This window comes from Bidens hawaiensis, unplaced genomic scaffold (assembly GCF_021521415.1).
Source record: "Bidens hawaiensis isolate Kalapana, Puna unplaced genomic scaffold, B.hawaiensis_p1.1 tig00007048_1, whole genome shotgun sequence".
NCBI lineage: Eukaryota > Viridiplantae > Streptophyta > Magnoliopsida > Asterales > Asteraceae > Bidens > Bidens hawaiensis.
The window spans coordinates 1,116,710-1,133,390 of record NW_027491484.1 but is presented as its reverse complement, the minus strand read 5'-3'; the positions used below and the strand labels follow the sequence as shown (position 1 = coordinate 1,133,390).

At 34.4% G+C, this 16,681-nt stretch overlaps 1 long non-coding RNA gene and 2 pseudogenes across 1 annotated transcript; all 3 read left to right on the top strand.

Moving 5' to 3' along the window:
- Window positions 1-6,912: 6,912 nt before the first annotated feature.
- Window positions 6,913-8,518, top strand: LOC143634360 (uncharacterized). Its single transcript, XR_013153841.1, has 3 exons — window positions 6,913-7,548; window positions 8,310-8,359; window positions 8,429-8,518. It is a non-coding gene; the product is annotated as an uncharacterized LOC143634360 (long non-coding RNA).
- Window positions 8,519-10,275: 1,757 nt separating this feature from the next.
- Window positions 10,276-12,611, top strand: LOC143634358 (actin-7-like; annotated as a pseudogene).
- Window positions 12,612-15,820: 3,209 nt separating this feature from the next.
- LOC143634399 (putative receptor-like protein kinase At2g39360 pseudogene) lies at window positions 15,821-16,675 on the top strand (annotated as a pseudogene).
- The last annotated feature ends 6 nt before the right edge of the window (window positions 16,676-16,681 follow it).

The following is a 16,681-nucleotide window of genomic DNA, read 5'->3' as shown; positions in this document are numbered from 1 at the left end:
AGACCCGTAATAATATCTGAGATAGAGAAGTAAAAAGGGATCAGACCCTAATAATATCTGAGATAGACAAGAAAAGGATCAGACCCTAATAATATCTGAGATAGACAAAGGAAAGAGGGATCAGACCCTAATAATATCTGAGATAGAAAAGGAAGGGATCAGACCCTAATAATATCTGAGATAGAATAGACAGTAAATAAAAAGTAATAAAGTGATAAAGTATGTATGTATGTATGAAATAAAAGTAAATTAGCAAAGTAATTATTATGTATCTTCGGATGCATGATTGAAGGTAAGCGAATGTATTGTATGATGTATGATTAACTAGAACTCACTCAGCGTAGCTGACTTTTAGTATGCACGCAGGTGAGTAGGATGTTATCTGTATAAGGATAAGTTTGTTTTTATTTGCTCCCACTCATTTTAAGATAGGTACGTTAATCCACTTGGTTCTTGATGAAAATAATTGTATTAAGATTTCATCACATTATGTTGTTTGCATTAACCCATACATGGATTTTAGTGACTTTCATACTAACTGTTCTTTGACCTTCATCTCAAAACTTTCAGGTTGTTTTATGAATATGTAATATGTTAGTCGGTTATTAGGGAAAGTTGTATTAATGTTCATTTAATGTAGCTTTAAACTATTTTAAGTTACTTGAACAATGACGATCCTCAAAGAAATATTTTGTAATATAGGTAAGAAGATTCTTTGATGATTGGTTTCTCCTTGAATATAACTTTTAACAATCAATCGTGCTTCTTAATGTCTTAACTTTTTTTTTATTGAAATTTAGTTTAGTTATGAACACTCTTAGGTGATTCAACCAAATCTCAAATGTTATTCTGACTTATGGAGTCAATTTTGCTAATAATAGTTTTATTCTATTCAAAAGATTGATTGATTTAATGGTTTAATTAGAAGAGGTATGATCATTAAACTTTCCAACATCCATTTCAACTTTAGTTAGGGAGGTTACATAATCATCAAAGTTAGTAGGTTTTAAAACCTAAATGGCCTCCTAAATTATATATTGGGTTGATTTGAAGTTTCAGTTTTGTGAATTAGCTCTTGGTTAGGTTACTATCATTTTCAGGATTCTAAATGTGTAAGAGTTGGTACAGTATGGTCTACAATAGGTGAAGCAAGGGGTTCTCGTTCGAATTGATTGTTGACGTTGTACTTTTTTATGATATTGACATTGCACTTTATTATCTGATCCGATCTGTCTGAGACCGAAAACTTGGAGACCAGACAAAATTCGGGCAACAAAAAATTCCAAACATGTAGAATACTTCCTGGCTTTGCCACTGCTTATTGGAAAAAAGTAACCGATGTTAACATGATTAACATAAAAAATCAGTTTGATCTAACTTATAAGATAAGTATTCATTTTAAGAAGAATTGAATATGTTTCTAGTTGTTATTTTTTAACATTTTCATCAAATCAATTGTTATTTAACAACCATATATAATTGTTAATAAACAAAGTCATGATGCAACATGGTATATATTTATTGTGATTGCAGAATCAACCCATGTGGTTGTATCGCTGTACCATTGCATCTACTAGCACTAAAAATGATATTTGTTGCGTGTTGACCAGTATTTTTAAAATTATGTTTACTATTTCACTTTAATTAGACTTTTTATAAAAAAGATAATAAATTGCCATGGTTGTGATTTGATACATCATTTATAGAAGTCATGGGATGGTAATCAGTGTCACATTACATATAATACTAAACTCTTGTTCCCATTTCTCCGTGTTTATTCTTTCACGATGGAAAGAAGGAGAGGCCTTCGAATGCCTTTAGCAGAGATAAAGGAGGCAACGAACGATTTCCAGAACGTAGTTGGAAGTGGTGGATACGGTCCGGTGTATGAAGGGAACCTTTTAATCAAAAAGGAAGGGATCAGACCTTAATAATATCTGAGATAGAAAAGGAAGGGATCAGACCCTAATAATATCTGAGATAGAATAGACAGTAAATAAAAAGTAATAAAGTGATAAAGTATGTACGTATGTATGAAATAAAAGTAAATTAGCAAAGTAATTATTATGTATCTTCGGATGCATGATTGAAGGTAAGCGAATGTATTGTATGATGTATGATTAACTAGAACTCACTCAGCGTAGCTGACTTTTAGTATGCACGCAGGTGAGTAGGATGCGACAACTGGCGTGAGCGGGACACATGGCAAAAGAGTAAAAGCCTGGCATCTGAAGACCTGATATGTTTCATAAGTTATGTTTTGATTTTGGAAGACAAGAAGAATGTTTTAAGGCATGATTATGATTTGATATTTAATGTTTTATGAAAGTTTTATATTCCGCCTAAAGTTTTTAATTAACTCCGATATTTAGAACTGCGTTTAAGAGTAAATCCAACATCAAAGTAGGGCTACCGGAGACGGGGCCTTACAACAAAGTTCGTTGGAAAGCTGGGACTTAAACAAATCATTTACAAGTCGAGGGACTAAAATTGGTATTTTGTGATAAATCTATATAAAATAAAATTTCAAAGTTATTAATGCAAATAATTCAAACCAAGAGCATGCTTTGAAAAAGAAAATTCTTCTTTGACTCTCAAGAGGGTCTGTGAACGAATCTTATTCGCTCTAAGTTTTGTGCAGTATTACATGGACATGTAGATCAAGATCAAGTGTCCTGGGCTGCAGAGACTGAAGTTGCCGATGCTGAAGCGCTTAACAAAAAACGAGAACGTGATAGTTGGAGGTTGAACCTAAAATGAACTGATCGTCTAATGATCAGTTGAAAGACAAAGCAAAGAAACAAGTCGGCACAAGAAAGTCAACACAAGAAAATTAGATGCCGAGCCTCCCGCATCTAATGTTTCTAAAATTTGCTGCTGCCGCTCCTTCCCAGAAAATAAGATTGAAATTCAAGTCTTCAAGATCGGAAAATAAAGAATCGTCAAGATCCAATCTCGTTCAAGCTCTTGGATCAAGACAAGTATTAGATTTCGAGAAACAAAGACGAAGCAAGGAATTTGATGAAGGTTTTTGGATATACTCAATCCTAGAGGGAGATTCAATATTCTAATATTCTATATTAGTTTTAGGATTGTGTATGTCTTTATATTCACTAATAGTCGGTGTAAACGTACCTCATTACGTTTATTGTGTAAGGACAAAATGTAAATGTTGGAGAAATGGGGACCCTATACAAAAGGTCACTTAAACCCATTTCTCCACAACCTTGGTGAATAAACCCTATGCAAAATATTATTCTACATACACTAAAACTATATTTCTCTCCTCCCTCTCCCTAGCTCATGGCTCACTTCACCCCACCACAAGATCCGAGATCTCGGTCCTTGCTAGTTGTTTCCGCTAACTAGTATAGATGTTGATCCAAGACAACTAGTTTTTAGTTTGATCCGGTCACAAGACCTACATATAGTGGTAGCATCCATTTGAAACTTCAACCCAAAATGACACCCCTATATATTGGTAAACATAATAAGCACATAATATTAGCCGGTATTCGGTTAAGATCAACGTTTTGGAACCCGGTCTGGACTGGCTGGTCAGACTGGTCAAATCGGGACCCGATAAGAATACCGGTCGGTTCACAACATACAACCCAACATACAACCCGTTTTCTAAATACCCTGCCGGGTCTGGCGGTTCATGGTCGTACTGGAACCGGTGAACCGCACCCTTGTTTTTTATTAAATGGTTCGCGGTCAGACTGGAACTGGTCCGGTAAAACCCTTGTTTGTTTATTAAATCCAAAATGAAGTAAGAGATGGGATTCGAACCCAGGCAAGACTGGAACCGGTGAAACGCAGTAAAACCCTTGTTTTTTATTAAATAAAAAATGAAGTAAGAGATGGGATTCGAACCCAAGCAAACAGATAGATGAGAGCTTAAGAGATACCCGAAATTGTAAGGCTCCGTCCCCAGTAGCCCTACTTTAGTGTCAGATTTACTCATGAACACAATTCTTACAATCAGAGTTAATTAAAACTTTCGCGGAAACGTTAACTTAAAGCATTCATTACAAAACATAAATCTTTTCTTTGATACCATATCACATTATATTTTAAACATCATTTCTTCCTTCTTGAAATGTCAGCCGTTCAATCAATGTCATGTGCCATCCTCATGCTAGCTCTTCAATCTGATCACTTGCGTGCATACTAAAAGTCAGCTACGCTGAGTGAATTCTAGTTAATCGAGCAACTTATCATACAACCACTACATGCATTATATATATACGTATCCGAAGACACATAGCACGATATCTGACCTGCTCACCTTACCACTTAACCTCTTATTTACCCCTACAGCTTAGCCACTTTAATAATGAATAACGTTATGCCACTTTGCCACTTTGATAACGAATAACGTTATGCCACTTTGCCACTTTAATAACGAAGTCACGCATAGGCTTACCCTACCACGTACTATCGCCGTGCCACTAACACCCTTACTAGACCCTTGCTACTTCTATCACGCCCTACCTCTACTTGTCTACAACACACTTTATATCATTACATCATTTACATATTAACTAAGTTACATCACAACATTTACACACACTAATAACCACTTGGGGAACATTCCCAAATGACGGTACGCGCAATATCCGAAGATCGTTCGCACACCGACTAACGTTACCTTTCATTCCTGCACGTGCAATATCCGAAGATCGTTCACGCACTAACAGACATACATTCATAGCATATATAAATAGGTCACATCAACATTATAGCATACACTTACCACTTAAGGTAAGTGTATTCACACCTCACATTGAGTATGCACACAGCCCCGAAAAACATAACAAGGAAGTGGGGCTAGAAACTCACCTGAACTCTGCTTCTTTCTCCGATTATCTTTCCTTAAGTGAGCTCGGCTAACTGTATAAGAGTTATACGTATCAATACTCATCTGATCTAATCTAATGTCCGTGTATTAGATATTTTTACTTAGCATAGTTATGGTTTTCCTTTATTTTAACATTCTAGTATTTTATCTCTTAGGTCCTTGCAATGCATACGGTCAAGTGTATACACGTATATGTATACATTTACAGATCGCCATGTATCCGGGTCTCAATATAAGCGAACTTAAATATAAGCAAACTTGTATATAAGCGTACTTAGATATAAGCGAACTTGTATGTAAGCGAACTTGTATATAAGCGAACTTAGATATCAGCGAACTTGTATGTAAGTGAACTTGTATATAAGTGAACTTGTATATAAGCGAACTTAGATATAAGCGAACTTGAATATAAGCGAAGTTAGATATAAGCGAACTTGTATATATAAGCGTACTTGTCATCAGGCGAACTTATATGTGGCGAACTAAACCAGCAGGCGAACTTATTCAGCAAGCAAACTTAACGTGCAACAGCTACGGGTTCGTTCTTAACCCCCATAATCATCTCCGTTTTAACGTGTAACCCTTTGATATAATATTAACCAAACCCGTGAACACTCCCATGATCATTCTCGGGTAAAACTCGGCCCGAAAAAGTATAAAGTTTGGACCTTTAGGCTAAAAACGTTCAATACTAGATCTAAGGTTTATTTTAAATGAGCCGTACATGTTTATAGGTCCATTAAGTTCGTTTTAGCATCAAGTTTACAACTTTACGTTTCGTTTATACCCGATATATTATCGTTTTAGGTTTCAAGGCTAAATGTTTATAACAACGTAAACTTTAAGATAAAATACATACCTTTACGTGTTCGTTAGGTCACGGTTAACTTGGTTATGAACTTCAAATCTGGTATATAGCTAGTACGCGCAAGATCTATTAAGATATGGGCTCGGTTTGGGTCTCAGGTTGCTCCTTTAGCTCGCGGCCGATTGTGGCTAGGTGTGTGTGTGTTTTTGAGTGTGTAGAGAACAAGGTGGATAAGATGGATGGAAATGGAAAGGATTAGGGTTTAAGGGGGTATTTATACTGCCTTAAGCCCATGGACCTAAGACCCGTCTTTTCTTTTTGATCCATAATTAATCCCATCTATTTATCCTACTTACTCTTTCATATTTTATTATTATTATTATCGTTCCACTAACTCATTTATTTCACCTGACGCAAATAATATATTAACTATTATTTTAGAAATTTCCGGATGTTACATAAATGCCAACCAACTAGCCATGATTCATATTTCTTTAGACAAAACATTAACCTTAAATAGTTATAAGTCAGCCCATAAAACATTGTGTGCATGATTGGTGGCAGCAGTGGAGCTTAATGGAAAAACTTATGGAAACCTGTTAGTGTCATACGGTGTAATTAAAGTGTTTTTGGAAAGAGTTGAAGCATTTGTGATATAAGTACTTATGGAAAATAGTAGCATCACGGGTAACCCTTCTGAACACTTTGATCATGTTCATTTATACGTAAAAATTTTATTATATGTGATATATGAAGTCATCCAGGTGAATGCTGACTTCCTAGGCCCGGGCCGGTCCGACCTGTGATCAGGTAAGTTGTCTAGGTAAGTTGTCTGGGTCGATGTTAGGTCCGGATCTGAAAACATGGGTTAAGATTGTAACAACCCAAAACCCGGCCCATTTATACAACGCAAAACTGACTACACACAAATGAGTCGTCGTTGACAAATCTAAACTGTATATCATATATTATATATATTATAATTTCAAAGGTATGTTTGCTTTCTCATTTGTACTTTATGCTTTATATGTTGTTCAAGCAAAACTAAGTTTATGCATATGGTATGCACCATGTGCTTCCACTGTTGTATGTTTGTATCTTTGATTGGGTTTGCCAGGTGTTGCTCCATGTTGCTACGTGTTTGCTATCTATCTTCTCAGCCCACAGTTACACCTTTCCCGAACATCATCTTCATATTCATTCATTTGATCATATCTACTAAAACACTTATTATTTCCACTACCACTATCGCCGTCTCAATCACAGCCTTCGTCCTCCATCCATGTGTTTCAACAAGGCAGCCTGGTAGCACAGAGGTACTCATCTGATACTATTGACCTATTGTCGGGTTCGATTTCGAAACCCTAGGTAGCTGTGATAGTGCTTTTCCACCGGTTTTAACACCATCCTTCGTCTTCCTTGCCGCCGTCACTGTTGCCGGGTTCGATTTCCGGACTCTTGCTAGCGGTGTTTACGGTGGCGGTGTTATGGCGGAGGGTGGTGTGGTTTAGGCTGTGGGTTGGCGATAGTGATGGTTTATGGCGAAGGTGTTGTGACACGACAGTCTGATTCGATTTCTTGATTGTTGTGGCTTGGTGTTGGTGGTTGTATGGCAGGCGGTGGCGATGGTGATTATTCATGGAGCCCAAGTCTGCCGTTGTCTATCGTTGTCGGGTTCCGATTTGGAACCCATGGTGGTGGTAGAGTGGTGGCGAATGTGTCTTGGGCTATTTTCGGTAGTCTATCGTCGCCAAGTTCCGACTCGGAACCCTTGGTGGCGGTGGAGTTTTAGTGGCAGTTGTCTATGGCGGTGCGCACACGGCGACTTTGGGTCTGTTTGGTTGATAAATGCTATGATGATGTCACATCTGAGCATGTTTGTTATTATATTTCTTAGTATATGTTGGTCATGGGGTTTTGGTTTAATTGATTTGTGTTTTATAAGAATAGAATTAGTGTGTTCAATATGAATATTTTTAGGAAAGAGAAGTGGAATTTAGTTCTCTAACTCAAGGAATCAAGTCATGAAAGGGTATGCTCATTAGATTTTGTGATCGTCTGTTTTTATCATGTTTTACCAAAGGATCAAGATATGGACTTTGTTGTTATCATGTTTGAAAATGATCAATGTGAATTGTTTATACAACAACAAATGATGTTTTATGAATTGTTGTAATAAAAGATTAATAATATGATTGTTTCTTGAACAGATGTAGAGTCTTGCTCGGTGCGTACTAAAGAAAAGTGTACGTGTTTCTTCAAATCATAGTTATTTTTTCTTTTTAACAATAATCTTTTAGTTTTTTTATTGCAACTTATGTGTTGATTTGGTTACACTATGTTTGGGTGCCTAATTTTCTATGCATACCTTTGATCAATCCTTTTATATAACGTTGTGCGGGTATTTGAAGGCATTTGAATTCATATATGTTGTATTGTTGTGAAGGTTAGGTATTTCAGGTTTGTTCTATTATGCTTATCATAATTATTTGTTTTAGAATACGACTAATATTTCACTTTAGGTCGATTGGAGTCTGTTTTGTTGTACATATTTGTTATCATTAATTTACTTTTAGTACACATTTAGTAGTGCACTTTTTTTCTTTAGTATTCAACCTTTACCATCTGTTGATGCAGGTGTAGATGACCACATGTTTAGCAGTGCACTTTGGAAAATACATATAGAGGTGATCATCTTAATGTTATCAATTATTCTATTTTAAATTCACACTTCTAACAACTAGCACTCAATGCAGATACAAGTTGCAGGATAACATATTGTATCATCTGACAGCAAATACCATCCCGTATTGCATCTACAAGTAGTTATATGCAATTCAATCTTTTGTTTAAGATTTGATTACTTTGGCATCATTAATCGTCATCTAAAGACCGCCTCAACGCGACGGGTGAACATACTGGTTACATATATTTTGAAGTTGGAATGAGTGTTTGATGTACAATTAATTTAAAATTATTCATTTTTGCTACTTACCGAGTTTCAGTTGAATCTCATTTGGGTGGAGTATGCATGTCAGATCGTTGCCTATATCGGAAATCCTTGTGTTGTGGTACCAACTTCTTTTGTCCTTGAAGCTTGTGGTTGTTGCTTAACAACTGAACCTTTTTTCCTACAATAGTATAGTCATGTGAGTAAGATCAAAACATAAGTAACTACACACACATTAATGTATTAATGTTAAATTTAAGAAAATATATTTTTAGCCAAACAAAGAATATGTTAAGGCTGTCAAATAAAGGTCTGCATTATTTAATAGACTTGCAGATAGTAGATTTTTTATCTAAGTAATATTAAGTGTTAATAAATGTGCTTTTTTATTTGCAAATAGGATTATATCTCTTTGTCTTAATTTCTATGTATGAAACTTTACATGTGGTAAGGTACTCATGTTGGTGCGTATCCGGTAAAACCTTTTATAAATACTAAATTAATGATCTATTTTTAGATCTTTAGTCTATTTTACATAATACATATTAAAAAAAATTATTAAACATAATACATATTAAAAAAACAAAATATGTAATATGTATGTATATTTATGTATGTATGTAAGCCTTATGGGTAGGTGTGTATGTAAGCATTATGTGTATGCATGCATGCATGCGCGTACGTGTATATGTATGTATAACAATTAAGGGGGAAAACAACTCATTTAAGGAAAAAGAAACCAGAAACCAAGGAGACTTATTCTTCTTATTATTATTATTATTATTATTATTATTATTATTCATGTCAACGCCCGATAACACTCGTCTAAAAGCATATGATAATGCGGTGTGATAAAACTCTTTCAGTTCAATGATCCAACTAGTAAACGTTACATACTCACCTAGGCTCTCATCACTACTGGGTATCGCTGAAACTAAATGATGGGAGCAGAAATCAAACCTAACTCACAGAGAACCACAACTCTCTTCCATACCATTCCACTATCAATTCATTCGCAATTCCTTTACAATATTAATTAACAACCAAACACGAAGTCATTTTATTTTTTAATATTCTTAGTGTCTTATTACAACTTGCGGACTCAAATTTAATTATGCACAAAACTAAAATATTTAGACCAAATTCACCAATTATCAAACCTTTGAAACTGAAATTTTGTTTATTTATTTATTAGGCTGAAAATTTCCAATCTGTACATTGAAATTAACCTCGCTGAATTCTAAAGCCGTTGTATATTCACCACTGACTTCAAAGTTCAAACGTCTTTTATTTATTTATTTATTTATTTATTTATTTATTTTTAATTGCATTACTTTTTTGGATTAGATCCGTATATATAGGAGGTTCTCTATAATAATATAAATATATGATATTCGTTGTATCCCAGTTTGACTTATGAAAGAGTTTGGTTTTGTCTGAGTTTTGATCGATCTGGTAAATTGCACGTACGTAATGATATTTTTAACTTGATCTACTTAGATCTGTTTATCTTAGATTCTGTAGATTTTGACGAGTACGTTTCTACAGCTGCGAAATCTGTAATCTGATTGAACTTGGATGTGCGTGGTGGACCTAATTTGAAGTTCTTTTGAAACATAAAAGATTCCAAAGGAAAACGTTTAGCTTGTAGAAATGGCAGACTCTGAGGATATTCGGACCGTGGTCTTTGACAATGGAACATCTATGATAAAGGTTGGTTCATATCTCTAACTTTAGGCGTATTAACACATTTGAAACTATTTTCTCGGGTAAAATCTTCAGGCTGGGTTCGCTGGTGACGACGCACCTAAGGAAGTCTTTCCTCCTGTTTTAGGTAAGCCACGTCACACTTCCGTTATGGTAGGCAGTGGACGTAAGGACGCCTATGTGGGAAAGGAAGCCCTATGCAGAAGAAGTCTTCTGAATTTGAAATATCCTATTGAGCGTGGCATCGTCCGCAACTGGGACGACATGGAAACAATTTGGCGTCATACTTTCCATAACGAACTTGGTGTTGCTCCTGAAGAGCATCGCGTTCTTCTTACTGACACCGTGTTAAATGCCAAGGAACATAGAGAAAAGTTGGCTTAAATCATGCTTGAGACGTTTAATGTTCTTGCCATGCAGGCTGCCTCCCAGCCTCTGCTCACTTTGTTTGGTTGCAGTCGATCAACTGGTTAGTCTTATGTCTTTTGATTGCAACTTTGTTTATTTTGAATCATATTATTTATCATACTACTTGTTTTTATCCCCCGTATTACGAGTTTGTTTTACATTATTCGTTTATGATATTTATATATGTTTTTAGATTTTAATTTTGTTTATTGTAATGAACTTAATAATATACTCAGGATTTGATGATGAAAAAGTTTCACAAATAAATGAGATGTTATAACCAGGTTTAAAAGATATTTGTTTTTTTACTATAACACTGTTTCGTAATTATGAATAATATCTTTTAAAAAAAATCGGATACTAATTTTAAGTATATATTATTTTATAGGATTTTGATATCAAATATTTGTTGAGATTAATTTTTAATCTAATAAGATGTTATAACCCGTTTCAGGGCTATCTGGGTTTGGTGAGACTCATATCCGTGAATTCGTACAAATAAAGCAATCTGATAGTTTGAGAGAATTTATGAAGGTTTCGTTTATATATATTTAAGATTATTATTTTTTTTATTATCACAGGCATCGTATTGGAATCTGGTGATGGTATCACACAGGTAGTCTCAACTTCTGAAGGTTATAGTTTTGGTCATGCCATTCGTCGTGTTGATCTTGGAGGACGTGATATTACAGATTTCCTAATGAAGATCTTGACTCAAAGAGGTTACATGTTCACCACCATGGCTGACCGTGAAATTATCTGTTCCATGAAAGAAAGCCTTGCATATGTGGCTCTAGACTTTCAGCAAGAGCTTCAAAGGAGCTCGGACGTTGAGAAGAATTATACATTACCCGACGGAGAATTGATCACAATTGGAGCAGAGAGATTCCGTTGCGCAGAGGTTCTGTTTAACCCTTCTTTGATCGGAATGGAAATAGATGGTATTCATGAGATTGTCTACGAGTCGGTCATGAAATGTGATGTTAATATCCAGAAGGGTCTTTATCGAAACATTGTGCTCGGTGGTGGTTCAACCATGTTCCCTGGTATTGCCGACCGTATGAGCAGGGAGATTACGGCTCTTGCTCCTAGCTCCATGAAGATCGAAGTGGTTGCTTCGCCTCAGCGGAAACAATGTGTCTGGATAGGAGGATCTATCCTGGCGTCTCTCAGCACCTTCGAAGAGGTAAACTCTATGTTATGAGTTTGGAACAAAACCAGGTTATGATCTAGTTTGAATCAAAACGCTTGACTTTTGCTACCGATCCAACTACTTTGGCTCAAAAGAATTAAGCTTTGTAATAAGGTGGTGTTTGGGATTGCTTATTTGAGTCTTCTTATAACTTATTAACTTCTCAAAAAGTTAATAAGTTATATAAGTTGTTTAGCAAACCGAAATGACTTATGGATTTTAACTTATTAACAAGGCAAAATAAGGAGATTTTGATTAGTTGGGAAAGTATAACTAATTAACTTATTGTGTTTGATTTACCTATTAGGTTATTACACCCCTCAAACATTCAAAACCTATTACATTCCATTTTAAAAAGAGAGTCCTTTTTGGTGAATTTAGCTTTCTCACCACACAAGTTAATAAGTCATTTTAATAAAAAGTCCTTTTTAACTTAAAACACACCCAAAATAGTTAGCCAAAATATCTTATGATTTTTAATTGTAAATTTAGGAGGTTATATAATATAAGAAGTTAAGAACATAAGCTTTCTGTTTTTTTAATACAAGAACATAAGCTTTCTGTAAATTTAGAGTTCATGTTTGTTTGTTTGTTTTTATAAATTTGTATGAATCAGAAATGGATTACCAAGGAAAAATATGACGAATACGGTGCATCCATCATCAACAAGAACCCATATTAAAGCTGATATTTTGGGTTTTGAATGTCAAGAGTACTGCTTTTGATTAAATTTTAATTTTTTTCCATGTTATGTTGGAGTTGTTAATAACTTTACATGGTGATTCACCAAGGAAGGAATGAGCTTCTTTGATTTTTTGATAAATGTATTTACTTCATGTATAATTTCATGTGTTTTTTGGGTTTGAACCTGTGAACCAAATGCTTTAATTATGTTAGTTCTTAGACCATATCTTGTGAATGATGGTTAGTTAATAAATAGTTATGTTACGTTTGTTGATCAGTTCTTCATGTAAGTAATAGAAAACATGAATAAAAATAAACCTATGAACCTGTTACAGCATGGAGAGTAGTAACCGCAGCAGAGTATGATGTAGTCGACATGTTTTTCATCTAGATCGAGTTCCCATTTAGGATATATAGTTAAGGATGGTGTTAGGGTTCATGAGAGGAACCCGATTTTAGGAGAGACGAGACACACAAAATTGTTATATGTGTGTGATTAGGTTATGATGTTAATATTTATCTCTCTATATATACCCCTAAGGGGAAGCCCTTTATTAGTTAGTAAGTGTAATATGACCCATCAAAAATTTACCAAAGTAATATAATAAGATATAATTAATATTTTGATCTATTATAATATAAATGATTATAATGGTCATATATAAATATAATGTATTATATATTTAATCTTACATTCTCTCACTTGGTCTAGTAATCATTTATTATTTATTATGAGTATTAGATAAGTCTGATTAGGAGTTAACACTCATTTTAGCTTTAAACTTAAATTTGAGCAGATAAATACAGTCATTGAATTGAAAATCAGCTCAAGACCCTCATTAATTACACTGCAGTCCTTCTTTAAAACCTAAGTAGTTATGATCAAAATTTTCAAGTAAGCCCTTCAGAACGTTTGATTTCTATAATAATTTGTCTATATGTCATTATGCATGCAGAGCATATTAAGAGACATACAGAATCAAAACTAGTGAGAAAATATTAATAGTTAAACATTCATAGTACGATATGCAGTTGTACATGGTCGTCAATAAATCCCTCATGATTATAAGCGCTTTCATAATAATTACGGGTAATAGACCTTTATTTATAGGATCCTTAAGCATATCATGAATGTATTTGATACAAAATTTTAGATTCCTCAATTCGTTCACAAACGAATAATTAATTTCATATCGAAATTTAATGCAACACTTCTCGAACTGTTACCGTTTGAGAAAACATGATAGCTGACTTTATCATAGTAAATCTTCAATATATAATTTATATGGAGTTAATAAACTTATGAGTCCACTGATAAATTTTCAACAACATTTATTGCTAATTGCGTTGTGATTAATCAACACATTATGTCATTATAACTTAGATTGTTATCAGTTCATTATGACTCCTCAATGAGATAGATTTATCTGCTGACATAAAAATATATCCCGAAAATTGCATTTTCTTATATCTGAATATGACAAAGTTTAGAGTAATCTAATGGTTTGAATTCTCACTTCTTCTTTTAAATTATAGTCTTTCGTTTCCATTAAAGATATATTAGTACTCTTTTAGATGCTTCACATTAACCTAGGCATATCTGGTGTTGCAATTTGAGTAATATCTGAACGAGTATAGACTTGAACCTATATAAAGCTTCTACTTAATGAAGAATAAGGAAATTAAAGTAGAGCATTATTGTTTGTTACATGTGTAAGAAATATATCTGAGATCTATAATATTAAAGTGTGTGAACAATGCATTGACTTATGTAACATATATACTTGTCAGAAGAATGTCATCTGTATAAGGATAAATTTGTTTTTATTTGCTCCCACTCATTTTAAGATAGGTACGTTAATCCACTTGGTTCTTGATGAAAATAATTGTATTAAGATTTCATCACATTATGTTGTTTGCATTAACCCATACATGGATTTTAGTGACTTTCATACTAACTGTTCTTTGACCTTCATCTCAAAACTTTCAGGTTGTTTTATGAATATGTAATATGTAAGTCGGTTATTAGGGAAAGTTGTATTAATGTTCATTTAATGTAGCTTTAAACTATTTTAAGTTACTTAAACAATGACGATCCTCAAAGAAATATTTTGTAATATAGGTAAGAAGATTCTTTGATGATTGGTTTCTCCTTGAATATAACTTTTAACAATCAATCGTGCTTCTTAATGTCTTAACTTTTTTTTTATTGAAATTTAGTTTAGTTATGAACACTCTTAGATGATTCAACCAAATCTCAAATGTTATTCTGACTTATGGAGTCAATTTTGCTAATAATAGCTTTATTCTATTCAAAAGATTGATTGATTTAATGGTTTAATTAGAAGAGGTATGATCATTAAACTTTCCAACATCCATTTCAACTTTAGTTAGGGAGGTTACATAATCATCAAAGTTAGTAGGTTTTAAAACCTAAATGGCCTCCTAAATTATATATTGGGTTGATTTGAAGTTTCAGTTTTGTGAATTAGCTCTTGGTTAGGTTACTATCATTTTCAGGATTCTAAATGTGTAAGAGTTGGTACAGTATGGTCTACAATAGGTGAAGCAAGGGGTTCTCGTTCGAATTGATTGTTGACGTTATACTTTTTTATGATATTGACATTGCACTTTATTATCTGATCCGATCTGTCTGAGACCGAAAACTTGGAGACCAGACAAAATTCGGGCAACAAAAAATTCCAAACATGTAGAATACTTCCTGGCTTTGCCACTGCTTATTGGAAAAAAGTAACCGATGTTAACATGATTAACATAAAAAATCAGTTTGATCTAACTTATAAGATAAGTATTCATTTTAAGAAGAATTGAATATGTTTCTAGTTGTTATTTTTTAACATTTTCATCAAATCAATTGTTATTTAACAACCATATATAATTGTTAATAAACAAAGTCATGATGCAACATGGTATATATTTATTGTGATTGCAAATTCAACCCATGTGGTTGTATCGCTGTACCATTGCATCTACTAGCACTAAAAATGATATTTGTTGCGTGTTGACCAGTATTTTTAAAATTATGTTTACTATTTCACTTTAATTAGACTTTTTATAAAAAAGATAATAAATTGCCATGGTTTTGATTTGATACATCATTTATAGAAGTCATGGGATGGTAATCAGTGTCACATTACATATAATACTAAACTCTTGTTCCCATTTCTCCGTGTTTATTCTTTCACGATGGAAAGAAGGAGAGGCCTTCGAATGCCTTTAGCAGAGATAAAGGAGGCAACGAACGATTTCCAGAACGTAGTTGGAAGTGGTGGATACGGTCCGGTGTATGAAGGGAACCTTTTAATCAATAGAAAATATATGAAGGTTGCTGTAAAGAAGCTGGATGCGAGACACGGGCAAGGGTCAAGGGAGTTTGGGACCGAGATTCAGTTGCTATCAGATCTACATCATGAAAACCTCATCACACTTGTCGGGTATTGTGATGAGGGATTAGAGAAGATTCTTGTTTATAAATACGCGGAGCATGGGAGTCTGGATCGGTATATAACCTCTAGCAATAGGCACTACATTCTTACGTGGCTGCAACGACTGGAGATCGTTTGTGGTGCGGCTCGAGGACTAGATTACCTACACAATTGTCTTCCAAATCATCATGCCATAATCCACAGGGATATAAAAAGTTCGAATATATTGCTGGATGAGAAGTGGGTTGCAAAGATTTCGGACTTTGGATTGTCCAAGTCCACTTCTACTGGTTTTGGCAGAACCACCCTTATTTCCAATGCATGTGGCACAATGGGGTATGTGGAACCAGAATGTATTATGACTGGTTCCGTGACCAAAAAATCGGACGTTTATTCTTTCGGTATGCTTCTGTTTGAAGTTCTTTGTGGGAGGATGTGCACCGATACAGACAAGGATGGGCAATTGATGTTCCATGCTGGAGTGATCAAAGAACACTACCTTGGTAACAAATTGGAAACACTTATTGATCCTGGATTATTCGAGCAAATGCACCCAGACGTCGTGAGCAAATATTCAGCAATCGCGTATAGATGCCTGCTGGATCGAAAAGAGTGACCTGAG